The sequence below is a fragment of the Gossypium raimondii genome, chromosome 6, assembly GCF_025698545.1.
Source record: "Gossypium raimondii isolate GPD5lz chromosome 6, ASM2569854v1, whole genome shotgun sequence".
NCBI lineage: Eukaryota > Viridiplantae > Streptophyta > Magnoliopsida > Malvales > Malvaceae > Gossypium > Gossypium raimondii.
The window spans coordinates 26,373,417-26,387,307 of record NC_068570.1 but is presented as its reverse complement, the minus strand read 5'-3'; the positions used below and the strand labels follow the sequence as shown (position 1 = coordinate 26,387,307).

The window sequence follows — 13,891 nt, the reverse complement described above, 5'->3', positions numbered from 1 at the left end:
TTGATTGTTTAAAATGAATCCTTAGTTGAATGTTGATAGTAATATTGTGGGAATTATTGTGTTGAAGCTTTAGATTCACTAGAACCTTCTACGAGTTAAGGAAATGCTAGTTTGGGCTTTCGACATTTCGACAAAAGCATATTAGTAAGTGTTTGGAATAATTGCCTGTAGACACGATTCAATGCAGTATTTGGGAATTTAGTTGTAGTCTAAACCCCTACTCTAAATTTCTAGTGTAAACTTTCTTGTACTTATTTTTAACTTGTGAAATATGTGTTTTTGTTATTGTGAAAATGTGGATTGAGATGAGATGCTATTACATGTGTTATATGTTCATGGTTACTATTGTGAAAGTGTATATGTAGGCATGTCATACATGCTAAGTGATAGTGATAATATTGTGCTAATGATGTAAATATGTAGTGACAGTGAGCGGATAATTGGAAAGTAATATGTGTGTTTAATAATGGATATTTTGGCCTTGTGAACCTTGAGACCTTTGGATATAGTTGACATGACATAGGATTGTGAGTACTTACCTATATGTGTTATATGGTTTGGGCGTTGAGGCCTTGAGATATGTTGGAGAGATAAAGGAATGTGAGTTAAGCTCCATTCAACAAGACATGTTTGGTGTGATGGAGAGTGTTAGTTATATGCTTCATTTTTTAGGATATGTTTGACTCTATGAGTCATTTGGTGTGTTGGAGATCTGTGTATCTGATGTGTGTGATAGAGCCCACTTTTATGTCTCATAACTCAAGTGACAAGTTATATTTAAAAATTTTTATGAGTTTTGTGATATATGCTTAAATGATATGTGATTATTATGTAAAGAATCCCTGAAAGATGCATGAACAAGTAATATGAAAATAAAGTTCAGATGTTGTAACTATGCTAAATGGATGTTCGCTAATACTTGATGAACTGTTTGCATGGTAGTTGTTTTAGACATTCATTGAGCTTGTTAAGTTCACCCACTCCTTTTAAACCATTGCATATTAGTAGCGTCTCGGTGTGAGCGGTGTGGTTCCAAGGGGTGTGGTTCCGAGGGGTGATCCAAGCAAGCCTTTTTTTTATCAATTCGTAGGTGTTGATTTAGTTGTTGATGTTTTTAGGAAATAAATGCAATATGGTAGACTTTTTGCTGGTATTTACCATGATATTTTTAATGTTTCCATAGCTTATTTGTTCTTAGGATTTAAAGATTTAAATTGTCATATGTTGGTTATTGCTTAGACTTATTCTTGATGTTTGAACCTATTATTATTTTCGTTTTAACGTTTAATTGATATGGTGAAAGTTGCATGTTGAATGGTTTATGTTTGGAATGGACTATTTGTCTTATTATGTTGCTTTTTTTGTGTCTGGAGTAGAGGTATCAATATTTGGGTTTTAAAAATAATACCCCTATGATATTTCGTTGTGCAGGAAGTCAGTATTGTAATTTGATATTGATACCTTATCATGAGTATCAATACTCATGGTAAAATAATCGATAATTTAATAAATGTACCGATATTTTTTGGGTTTTTATTTTTAGACGAGAAACATAATACTATTTTGGTACCGATTTTCCAATAGATATCAATACCATTTCATGGAAATATCGATACATTTGTTTCAGTGTCGATACCTACGTTACTTGTTTTGGGATTTTGCTAAATGAACCATATGCATGTTTAATTATATTTATAAGACTATTTGATGTATGTTTAGTATGTATTAAGTATGATTCGAGTAAGTCTAACTCATAACCTGTACAAATGCTAAAAAGGAAGACATATCTTTAATAATGAGACCATTGTAATACATGTGATGTGTGACGGTGGTGTGGCATCTTGGTATCTGGGCTCAACGATCGGGTCGGGTGTAGGGTGTTACACACTCAATTGCCAAAATGCATCAAAAAGGCCCTTTGACTGTTAACTTTAACAGTTGATAGTTAAATTCACCATGTGTCACAACCACGGCGTGACATGTGGCAAAAAATGATAAAAAATAAAAATCAATAAATTTTATAAAAATGATTAAATTTTAATAAAAATATAAGAAATATTTAATTTTTATTAAAAATAGAAAAGATAGTTACAATTTAGCAAGCAAATGTCTTTAAAATAATAGTAAAATTTATAATAAAATAAGAGTTATATAATATCTAAACACTAAGAATAAAATAGTAGCAATATAATAATAAAATGACAGCAAAACAATAACAAACATCAATAGATAAGAAAGTTTAGGCTTATCGGGCCGGGTCAGGCCAAAAAGTCCTACTCGATGCCCAACTCATTTAAAAAAATGAGTCTTATTTTTTGTTCAAGTCTATTTTTGGGGTCTTAATTTTTATCCAAACCCTCTAACTTTTTGGGCAAGCCTTCTGAATGGGTGGCTCAACTCAAAAACAAATCTATGATTTTGTGAGTTTTTAAGCACACATTTAGCACATAAAAAGTTTGTTGGAAACATTAATAGTTCATATGTGTGGGTACTAAAATAGCAAAAGAGTGATAAATAAGTGTTAGGTGTTGTGATAAGATATATTTTCTTCTTAAAGAGAGAGTTTGAATTTAAATTTTAAGATAATAGGTTAAAAGATACAATTATGAACTTCGAAAAAATTAATGTTTATGAGGTTAAGAAACGAAACATAATAATTCAAGGCTCAGCATTGTCGTTAGTTTTTTAGCCGGCGAACACTACCTATATATAAGCTGAAGTACTAGGAATGTATATAGATTTTATTTTCCGAACAGAAGCTGTTCCCTATTCAGGCTTGTGTAATCAGAAGAAATACAATTAAAATTGGTAACACGATATATAATATAAAGTCAGCAGAAAAGATTGGTGGACTGACGGTGTAATTTTCTCATCATTCCGAGATAAATATCCCATGAAAATTAAATAGGTTGCCCATTAAAAGCATAGGGACGTTAATATCCTTGGTTTCTTGGTCGTGGACCTTCCGAGGAGACTGTTTCCCTGATTTGAGCTTCCCGTTTTGTAAATTGAGGTACGTGTAAAATGACATACCAGCAATCGCTACAAAAGCTCCGCAGATACTGGTGGTGCCTGGATTTGATCCGAAGATGTAATAATTTCCCAAAAGCAGGACCCATGTTTTAAACTGTCCGAGTACCACATGGGAGATGGCTGACGTTGCCCTGAAATTTCAGCATATATAATCACAGGCATTACCAGTTACACGTACATATACGTATAATTGTCAAAAAGGTTTTATTATTTGTTGTAATTTGAAGAAATGGAATCCAATGAATCTTACCCAAGAGCCAAAGCTGCTGACCACTGAAGCAAGAAGCCGGAAACACCAGAGATTAAAATCATGGACGTGTTGATATAATTCCAACTGTAGGAGAAGGCCCCCGGAGGATCTAAGGTGGGAATCATAATAAGCAGGCAAATCAAAGAGATTGGTGTCGTCTTCCACATTAACCTGCAACTTGAGTTACGATATTATTGCTTGCTTAATTAGCTATGTATGTACCTATATGTACATGCCAAGGCAGACCAATATATATAATATATGTGTAGGAGAATAAAGCATACGCCAAGGCAGTCCAATTCTCCCGCTGCTGCAGACTGGACCAGAGGATCTTGCTTGTTGCACTTGGAATAATCCAAGACAATGCTACGCATGCACCGAAGAGGTTGAACTGCGGATCTGTCACCGTAGCAATTGCAGCACCAATAGATACCACTGCAAGTGCAACAACCAGCAAAAAGACGCTACATTTTTCCTTCAAAAAGAATTAGTTTCCCCTAATTTCCACAGCTAGCTATCACATATATTTAAGGATCATTCTTGGCAACTCCATTGAAGCATGCTTGCTTGACTCAAATAAGGCTAGATATAAGGAAAGAAACCAGGGAATATATTTAGATATGCAAATATATGTTAAATATGTAAATAATATATTTAGGAGAGAAGTTAGGGATTTTATTCTAGAAGTTAGCAATTTACATAGATTTATTAGGTGATTTATTTTCCTTGCTTATCATGTATATATATAGCTCTTTTTGGTCTATTAATATGGTAGAAGGAATTCATTTTCTCTCAAAGTTTTTATATGGTATCAAGAGCCAGAGAAAAACAAAATAGTCATGAATAATGAGGGAAAGAAACCTACATCCACCTACGTGTTGACTTCGAGCGATAATCTTGGTAATATAATTACTCAGGTGCAACTGAAAGGAGACAACTATGATGAATGGGCTCGAGCAATGCGAACTACGTTAAGGGCCAAGAAGAAATTCGGATTTATTAATGGAATGATTGAACAACCTGATGATTATTCCTCTAAATTGGAGGATTGGTGGACTGTAAATTCTATGCTGGTTTCATGGATGCTCAACACAATCGAGCCAACCTTGCGATCTACTATAACTTATATGGAGATTGCAAAAGATTTATGAGAGGATATCAAAGAACAATTCTCTATTGCTAATGGACCTCGTGTTCAGCAAATCAAGGTAGAACTTGCCAAATGCAAACAGAGAGATTTTCCAATTGTGACTTATTATGGGAAATTGAAACAATTATAGGAAGAACTCGTGAATTATGACCAGATTCCCATCTGTCGTTGTGAAAAATGCAATTGTAATATTGCAGCTGAACTCGACAAGAAACGAGAAGAAGAGGGCTTCATCAATTTTTGATAGGGTTGGAAGATGCGTTTTATGGAGCTATTCGTTCCAATATTTTGAGCACAGATCCATTGCCAAACTTAAACAAGGCATACTCGTTGGTGGGCCAAGAAGAACGCATTAAAAAAATTCACAAAGGAATGAGGAATATAGAGAAATTGTGAGTTTTGCAGTGCAGACCAAGATAGGAGGCCGAAAGTATAAAAGAGAAACAAGAGAAAAATCAATTGTTTTCTCATATTGAAAAACAAAGGGACATGATTCTGAAACTTGTTTCTAACTCATTGGATATCCAAAATGGTGGGGTGACTGATCCAAGGGGACTGGATGTGGACAAGGGGGACAGAGTGTAGGGCAAGGACGTAGTAATACGCCAAAGGTGAATACAACTCATGTAATTGGGCAACCATCATCATGAGTGGCAATAACAGGAAAAAGTTCAACTTCTAGGGCCTTGATAGTTGAACAATGGACACTCTTTCTCAATTTGTTGAACACATGCAAATCAGGTACTAGCGAAAAGTTGAATGGTAAGAGTAATTTGAGTTGGATCATTGATTCGGGTGCTTCCCAACATATGACAGATACTTTAGAATGTTTAAAAAATTTCAAAGAAATTGAGGTATGTCAATTGGTTTTCGTAATAGTGGAGAGGTAATGGTGTTGAATGAGGGATCAGTTTGTTTGGGAAAACATATCAAATTGGACAATGTTCTTTATGTTCCAACTTTGAATTGCAATTTGATATATGTGTCATAGTTGGTTGATGGATCTAATTGTGATGTCCAATTTACTAATAAAATTTGTGTTATAAAGGATTGCACCTCGAGGATTGTGATTGGAGCGGGTGAACAATGCAAAGGGGCTTTACTGTTTGAAGTCGATAGCATCAGTCCAAGCATGCAAGGTTAGTCATGTAGATTCCTTTGAAGTATGACATAAGAGGATGGGGCATCCGTCTGCAAAAATAGTTGAATCTCTTCCTCAAATTAAACTTAATAATAGTTTGGTGAAGAATAAACCATGTGACATTTGTTTGAGAGCTAAGAAAATAAGGGAAGTTTTTGTTTCTAGTGACATTAAAGAGAATGAAAATTTTGAATTAATTCATTGTTATTTGTGGGGACTTTATCGTGTTAATGCTTCTTGTGGTGCCTCATATTTTTTGACCATTGTTGATGATTTTTTCTAGGGGTGTGTGGATATATTTGTTGACTGAAAAAAAGAAGTAGGTCTTGTCATGCGTAATTTCTTTACTATGACTAAAAGACGATTTCATAAAGATGTGAAAGTAGTTAGAACTGATAATGGTACTGAATTTGCATGCTTGAAAGACTATTTTTCTAAAAATGAAATTTTATATCAGACTTCATGTGTAGGAACACCTTAACAGAATAGCGTGTTGAAAGGAAGCATCGCCATATACTAAATGTGGCTAGAGCTTTAAGATTTCAGGGCAATCTTCCTATCAAGTTTTGGAGAGAATGTGTTTTGACTGCTGGATATTTGATCAATCAGACACCTTCTAAACTATTAGGAGGAAAGACTCCTTATGAGATCTTGTTTAGTAAACCTTCTAGTTATAATCATACTCGAACTTTTGGATGTCTTTGTTATGCTTGGAACTTGAATAAGGAAAAAGACAAACTTGCTAGTAAAAGTCAACGTTGTGTGTTTGTAGGATATCCTTCTGGAAAAAAAGGTAGAGAGTTTATGATCTTGATACAGGAAAGTATTTTGTATCAAGAGATGTGTTCTCTGAATATGAATTTCCATATGTTGATGTTAGTAAGGAGGGTGCACAACCAGATCTAGTATAGAGTGCTCCTTTCGGTATTACCAATCATGATGATGGTGACTTGAATAAGGATGAAGAAAGTGAAGTACTTGAGAATTCAACTGTGACTCAATGTGATAACGACGATAGGTGGTGTCACTAAAGTTTCGGGTGACTTTTTTCAAGAACAACTTCGGCGTGGTCATAGAAAAAAAAAGTTTCTATTCGACTGCGAGATTTTGTGAAATATGCTATACAACAAATAAGCCCCTCTACATGTTCATCCAAACCAATCATGTCCTTAGGTATCTCCTATCCTATAGCACATTATGTAAATTTTGACCAATTTTCTCCAAAACATCGTTCTTTCTTAGCAGCTATGACAGTCGAAATAGAGCCTACCTCATATGTTTAGGCCATAAAAGATATTTGATGGAAAGAAGCTATGATGAAAGAAATTGAGGCTTTTAAGGCTAATGGGACATGGATTTTAGAAGATTTACCATTGCGAAAATGAGCTATAGGGGGTAAATAGGTTTACAAAATCAAATATAATATAGATGGGTCGGTTGAACGTTATAAAGCTCGATTGGTGATTCTTGGCAGTAATCAAATAGAAGGAATTGATTACAATGAGACTTTTGCTCCAGTAGCAAAAATGGTGACCATGCGTACTTTTCTTTCAGTGACGGCAGCAAAGAAATGAGAACTTCATCAAATGGATGTTCATAATGCATTCTTGCATGGAAATTTAGAAAAAGAGGTGTACATGAAGATGCATCCTGGTTTTGTCACTCAACAGGATGGCAAACTCTGTAGATTACATAAATCACTTTGTGGTTTAAGACAGGCCCCTTAGTGTTGGTTTGCAAAGTTGACAACTACTTTAAACCGGTATGGGTTTCTTCAATCTCAGCTTGACTGTTCACTATTTACTTTGAATTAGGACAATATACAATTGAGTATACTGGTATGTTGATGATCTTGTTATTGCGGGAAATAATAGTGTTGTCATTCATAAGTTTAAAGATTATTTATGCCACTATTTCCACATGAAATATTTGGGGACATTGGAATATTTTTTGGGTGTATAGGTGGCACGGAATCATGAAGGTATTTTTCTTTGCCAACGCAAATATACTTTGGATATTATTAGTGAAGCTGGGCTATTGGGTGCTAAATCATCTAGTTTTCCCATCAAACAAAATCATCATTTAGCCTTGGTAGACAGTGTTGTTTTGGCAGATTCAGAGAAGTATCAGTGATTGGTCGGAAGATTGATTTACTTGACTCTCACTCAACATGAGCTATCCTACAGTGTTCATATCTTGGCGGAAATTATGCATCAACCAAAGAAAGCTCATTGGGAAGTAGCTTTGTGCGTGGTTCATTATTTGAAGGGAAGTCCTGGATAAGGAATGCTTCTACGAGCTAATTGTGATCTATGACTATAAGGTTACTGTGACTTTGATTGGAGAAGTTGTCCTTTAACACGACGATCTCTCATTGGGTACTTTGTTACGCCCTCTCCTATTTCCTGGAAGACTAAAAAGCAACATACAGTGTCGAGATCCTCTGCTGAAGTAGAGTATCATTCCATGGCTACAACTGTGTGTGAACTGAAACGGTTAAAGGGTCTTTTGTTGTCTCTTGGTGTTGTTCACTCTGATCCTATGTTGTTGTATTATGATAGTCAAGCAGCCGTACATATTAGTGCAAATCTCGTGTTTCATGAGCAAATAAAACACATTGAAATTGATTGTCATTTTATTTGTGATGAGATTCAACATGGACATATTCAAACCGCTTATGTTTGCAGCTGTGAGCAACTAGCTAGTATCTTCACAAAGGCGTTGGGGACACAACGACTCTTTTTGGCCTGTTAATACATAAAGTCATTTTCTCTCAAAGTTTTTACACTAGAAAAGAAGCAACTGACCTTGGGGAAAGAAACCTTCTTTTTATACCATAGATATTCTGCCAGAACGATTGTAGGCGTAACAGTGATCTTAGCCACTCTGATAAAATCCAACGCTGCGAATAACAAAGAAAAGCAATTATGCGAGCAAAACAATAAAAGATTCACGCGTAGGTAAGTAGGTAGTATACTATATATATACACCTTATCACCTGTTATACTTCAAGCTGACATTAGCAAGGCCAGTGCAAAGAGACATAACTAGTCCAAGAGTGAATAAAGGAGCCGACTTTAATGGAGGAGAGGGAGGAATCAAAGACAATGCATTCAGGATGGCTATCAATGCCAAAGTTACTACGTAATGAATAAAACTCAGTACGGGGAAGTGGAAGCCCGCATTCTTTAGCATCTGTAAACGATAGACGATAACAAAAGTAATTAATTGTACTACTACTATTACTCAGCCAGAATGCAAGCTCCAACGTTCCAAATCAACCTATGAAATACGGATACGGCACTTGTCTCTTTTGTACGAATAACAAAGGAAAAAAGAAGAAGAAGAAAATAATAATAAAATAAAATTGGACTTGACCAACTCGAGTGTGCCAAAACAGACACAGACCGAAACGGGAAGAGAGTTTTTTCAACAAAAGAAGAAAAAGAAGGCTGCCGTTGTAACTGGTTATGGCAATGAAAAAATAAAAATCGAGAGGAGGAGAGAGCGACGAAGCAAATTAATCGAGGAAGACAACCAAGAAACAGACGTAGAAAAAGCGGAAATGAAGCTTCTGGAAACAAAATAACATAACTGGTTGTGTAACTTCATAACTCAAGTGTGCCGTGGGGCAAAATGCTAAAAAAAGCCATTTTTTTTAAAATTTACCGAAATAGGCCTGGTATTTTATTATTTACCGGAATGGGCCCTTTTCCCCTAAATCGCGTCCACGAAAGTGCGAAGTCAGTGGATATGTCAGCAAATTGCATCCACGTCAGTGCGCTATGCTGACGTGGCAACAAAACGCGTCCTTGGAAGCGTGATTTGTGTCCACGTCATCAAAGCGCGCTGACGTGGACACGATTTGTTGCGGTGGTGATCCGTTGATTCGGTGACATATGACTCGTTCGACATAAAAGGTTCTCGTAGCTTGGAGGCAATGGTGCAGACTCATCTTGCTAGTGGAGCACTTCATATTGAGTTATATGTACAATTTACATCTCCAAATGATGTACTTGTGACCGGTGTTCGAGATGTATACACGACCCCTAGCCGACACTAGGTTAGCGTGTTACAAAATACGGAACAGCCCATGTTTGGTAGCGGTGTCGAATGCACATCCCCTGCAAGACACTCTGTCGATGGATGGGACATGTACGTCGGTGGCTCGATGTTTGATGCTGGAAATATGTACTGGGGAACGGCATCAAGTTCTAGTGGGTGGCAATCAACATCCAATTGGGGACGTTATGAAATGCTCATAAGAAGGGATGATGTACTCCCTACGACGTCAACCGGTGAGGGGACCTCGTACGCTACAGATGATTGTGGGTTAGAAGATGACTCCGATGTGGATCCACCTCGAGAGCCCGGGCCCGATGGTACAGACGTTGGCTTATTTTCTGAACCGGAGCCTATTCCAACAGAACCTGAAGATGCTGAAAAGAGTACAGATGAAGAAGAAAATCCACGATTCAGAGCATACTCACCTCCAGCCCACATGCATAATGTCGATCTATCTGCAGATGATGCGTTAGAGTTTCTAGATCTACTACACCGGTTGCGTGATCGTACAAGGTCGGGGGTAGATTCAGGTGAATTTAAAGTTGGTAATCAGTTTACCAACAAGGATAGTTTTATTGGTGCTTTGAAACAACATAGCATCAAAAACGGCGTTAACTACCACGTCGTTAAATCCAAATCTGATAAGTTTGAGGCGAAGTGTGCGGTGCAACATGACACATGTTCATGGAAGATCTACGCCTCGTTAAGGAAAAGGACAGGGTTGTGGGAGATTAAAAAGTAAAAAGGTCCACATACATGTGCTGCAGGTACAGTATTGACGGTTTCTGAATAATACTTTTATTATGTAATGTTGCATTATTTAATGTACTCCATTTATAAGTGTTTCACAAGATCATCCCAAGATGGATTCAGCTATGTTAGCTAGCTTGATACTGCCCAAAGTAAAAGCAGATCCCAGGAGTTCAATGCTGGTGTTAATTGCCAATATTCGTAGACAAATGAGGTACATGCCCTCTTACCGCAAGGCTTGGATAGCTAAGCAAAAGGCGTTGGAGAATATACATAGTGGGTGGACGCCTCATATAATGAAATATGGCAGTGGTGTCAGGTGCTAGAGAGATACATCCCAGGTGCCATCACAGACCTTGAAACGAAACATACGTACTACAACGGCTGATTGCTACTTGGATGCCAAGTGTTCAAACGCTTGTTTTGGACCTTTATGCAATGTCGAGACTCATTTCCATACTGCAAGCCATTGGTACAAATTGACAGTACCTTTATGTTCGGTAGGTATACTCATCGGCTATTGCTTGCAGTGGCACAGGATGGCGGTGGGAGAATTCTTCCAATTGCATTTGCAATAACAACGGGGGAGTCGTCTGATGACTGAGATTTCTTTCTCTCTAGGTTAAGGAGGCATGTGTGTCCCCAACCTGATATCTGTGTTATTTCAGATCGGGGCGCCGATATACTAGATGCATTTGATCAACAGGGAAGCTTATGGCAGCACACACACCATAGATATTGCCTAAGACACGTTGCTTCGAACTACTATAGGTAATATCCATTTAAGAGCGAATGACGACAAGTGACCAACATGGGTATTTAGTCTATATCTGTGTTATTTCGTTTGTTAATTTGAATTAGTTTTATTGGTAGAAGTGGTATGTAATATTCGCTATGAACTTATATTAGCAGGGTATGAAATAAATAAAGATCGTTTTCACGAGATGTTGGCAATTTTACGTTCAATTAACGGAGAAGGGGCGGACTACCTTTGTAACATACGTTTCGAATTGTGGGCACATGCATACGACAGTGGCCTATGATATGGCCATATGATGTCGAACCTGGCTGGATGCATGAATTTTATTCTTAAAGGAACGCGCCATCTACCGATAACATCGGTTGTGCGAGAGACATTTTCGTTTGGCGGCGCTATTTCTAAAGCAAGCAGCAAGTTATGCAGGCCAGATGCAGGGAGGCCATGTATGGTGCAGTAAGGTAGTTCAAGAAATTAACAAGGCCAAGGTGAGGGCAAACACCATGCACACAGTATGTCACGATCGAGACAATTTATGGTTTTGCGTGACAGAGTTTGACAGACCGCACCAAGGTGTTGTTGGCGGGCAATATCGTGTACACTTGCGAAATAGGACTTGTGACTGTGGGATATTTGATGCACTTCGTTATCCATGCGCTCATGTTATTGTAGCTTGTCAGAATCTCCGTCTAGATCCGATGAGCTATGTGGACGAAGTGTACAAATTAGAAAACATGTACAGCGTCTGGAGACACGTTTTCCCACTGGTCCCAGATGAAGGTAAGTGGCCGCTCGTATCTCTTGCTCCTTTTAAGCTGTTACTGGATAGAGAATTACGTCGTAAACCAAAGGGTCGACCTTGCTCAACTAGAATACGTAACAATATGGATATCCGAGAAACAACCAGTCAACAGAAGTTGTGCGAATGGTGTAGGAATCCAGGACATACAAGTCAATCATGCCCTAATCAGAATAGTTGAATGTAATTGTAAATAAATTATATTTTTTTCAATTATTTATTGATAATTGTATTAATTGTTAGTAAAATTATCAAATTATATCAAATTATTAATTGTTAATACCAGTCAAAACATTTTTTCAAATCTAACATTATGTGAATGTAAGAATATTAACTATAATTGTATTAATGGTTAGTAGAATTATCAAATTATATTTAACGTAAGGGTTAGGGTTTTAAAGTTAAGGTTTTAGGGTTTAGGGTTTTTAAATTTAGGGTTTAAGGTTTTTAGGTTTAGGGTTTGTGGTTTTTAAGTTTAAGGTTTAGGTTTTGTTGTCTTTAAGTTAAGGGTTAGGGTTTTTAGGTTTAGGGTTTGTGGTTTTTAAGTTTAGGGTTTAAGGTTTTTAGGTTTAAAGTTTGGGGTTTGGGGTTTTTAAGTTTAGGGTTTATGGTTTTTATGTTTAGGGTTTGGGGTTTTTATGTTTAGAGTTTATGGTTTTTAGGTTTAGGGTTTGGGGTTTTTAAGTTAAGGGTTACCCTTTTTGATTTAAGTGTTAAGGTTTTTAAGTTAAGGGTTAGGATTAGGGTTAGGGTTTTTAGTTTAAGGGTTTGTGGTTTGTCATTTAAATTATGCATTTAATTATAAATTATAAATTTATAAATTTTTAATAAATTAGCTTAGGGTTTTTAAGTAACAACTCAATAAGATTTCTATTTTATTACATCAAATAATATCAAAATATTTAAAATATTTGTACAAATAAATTTAAATACAAAAATCAATCTTCGTGCCCACCAGATTCAGTGCCACATGGCGGCCGTCGACGGTTACGCGCTGGATTCCTTCTTTGTCCAGCTTCCGGTGGCGGTTGTGGTTCCTCCGGTGGGGATTCTGGTTCTTCCGGTAGGGCATCTGGTTGTCGGAGTTGGGACGATGATCCACCTTGAAAGAATAGTGAATGTGGAGGTGTTTGCATCACCAACGGCGACGGTGTTTGAAACCCATACGATGGTGGGGATTGGTAAAAAGAAGAGCTCCCCGATAGCCCCTCTTGCGATCCCTCGTGCGCCGCTGGCCTATACATCGGCGGTCCACTCGGCGTAACAGGAAATGGAGCTGAACCGGGCCATTGGCTCCAACCTACCATAGGACTGGGAAAAAGATACATATAAGGGTTAGGATACATAAAAGGGCTAGGAAACGCACCTGGCATCATCTGAAAAGGCGGTTGCATGGGTATCATCGGTTGAACTGCTGGGTCGGGTGACTGTGTCGGTGCTCTCGTTAGGCCTGGTGATTGCATGGCCGTTGATGATGGGCCGGGTGAATGTCTGGGCCTCGTTGATGGGCCAGCGTCGTCGTCTCCTCGTCTTGGATTTAGAGGCCCGCGCCTTTCCCTTTGGACACGTATTTGCCACTGCCTCTCCTCTGGCGTCAGTAAATACGGCTTGCCATGGATCCTAAACCATGGCATGTATTTCGGAAGCACGCTAACTCCGGAACGATGATTGGTTCCCGAATAGGTATATATTCATACCGATCTTCCCACATTTCCATATACTCGAACCAGTATCTCGGCCAATCCGTATTCAATTGTCGAAGGTCAACTTTGTGTTGATCGTCAAACACCTCAGGTTCCACGGGAATCGGTTGTCTACATCCAAACTATCGTAGCACTCTGTCCGACTGGTGCGGCTCTACGGTCGCGTAGTTGATCAACGTGACTTTCACGTGCCAAGCGTTTCGATTTTGTAAGAACTCATCCGAAATTACTGCCCAAATTGTC

The 13,891-nt window shown here is 37.7% G+C and overlaps 1 pseudogene; it reads right to left on the bottom strand.

Annotated features, from left to right (window-relative positions):
• Positions 1–2,872: 2,872 nt before the first annotated feature.
• The window catches only part of LOC105771850 (nucleotide-sugar uncharacterized transporter 1-like), a 52,894-nt pseudogene continuing 41,875 nt past the window's right edge, over positions 2,873–13,891 (bottom strand).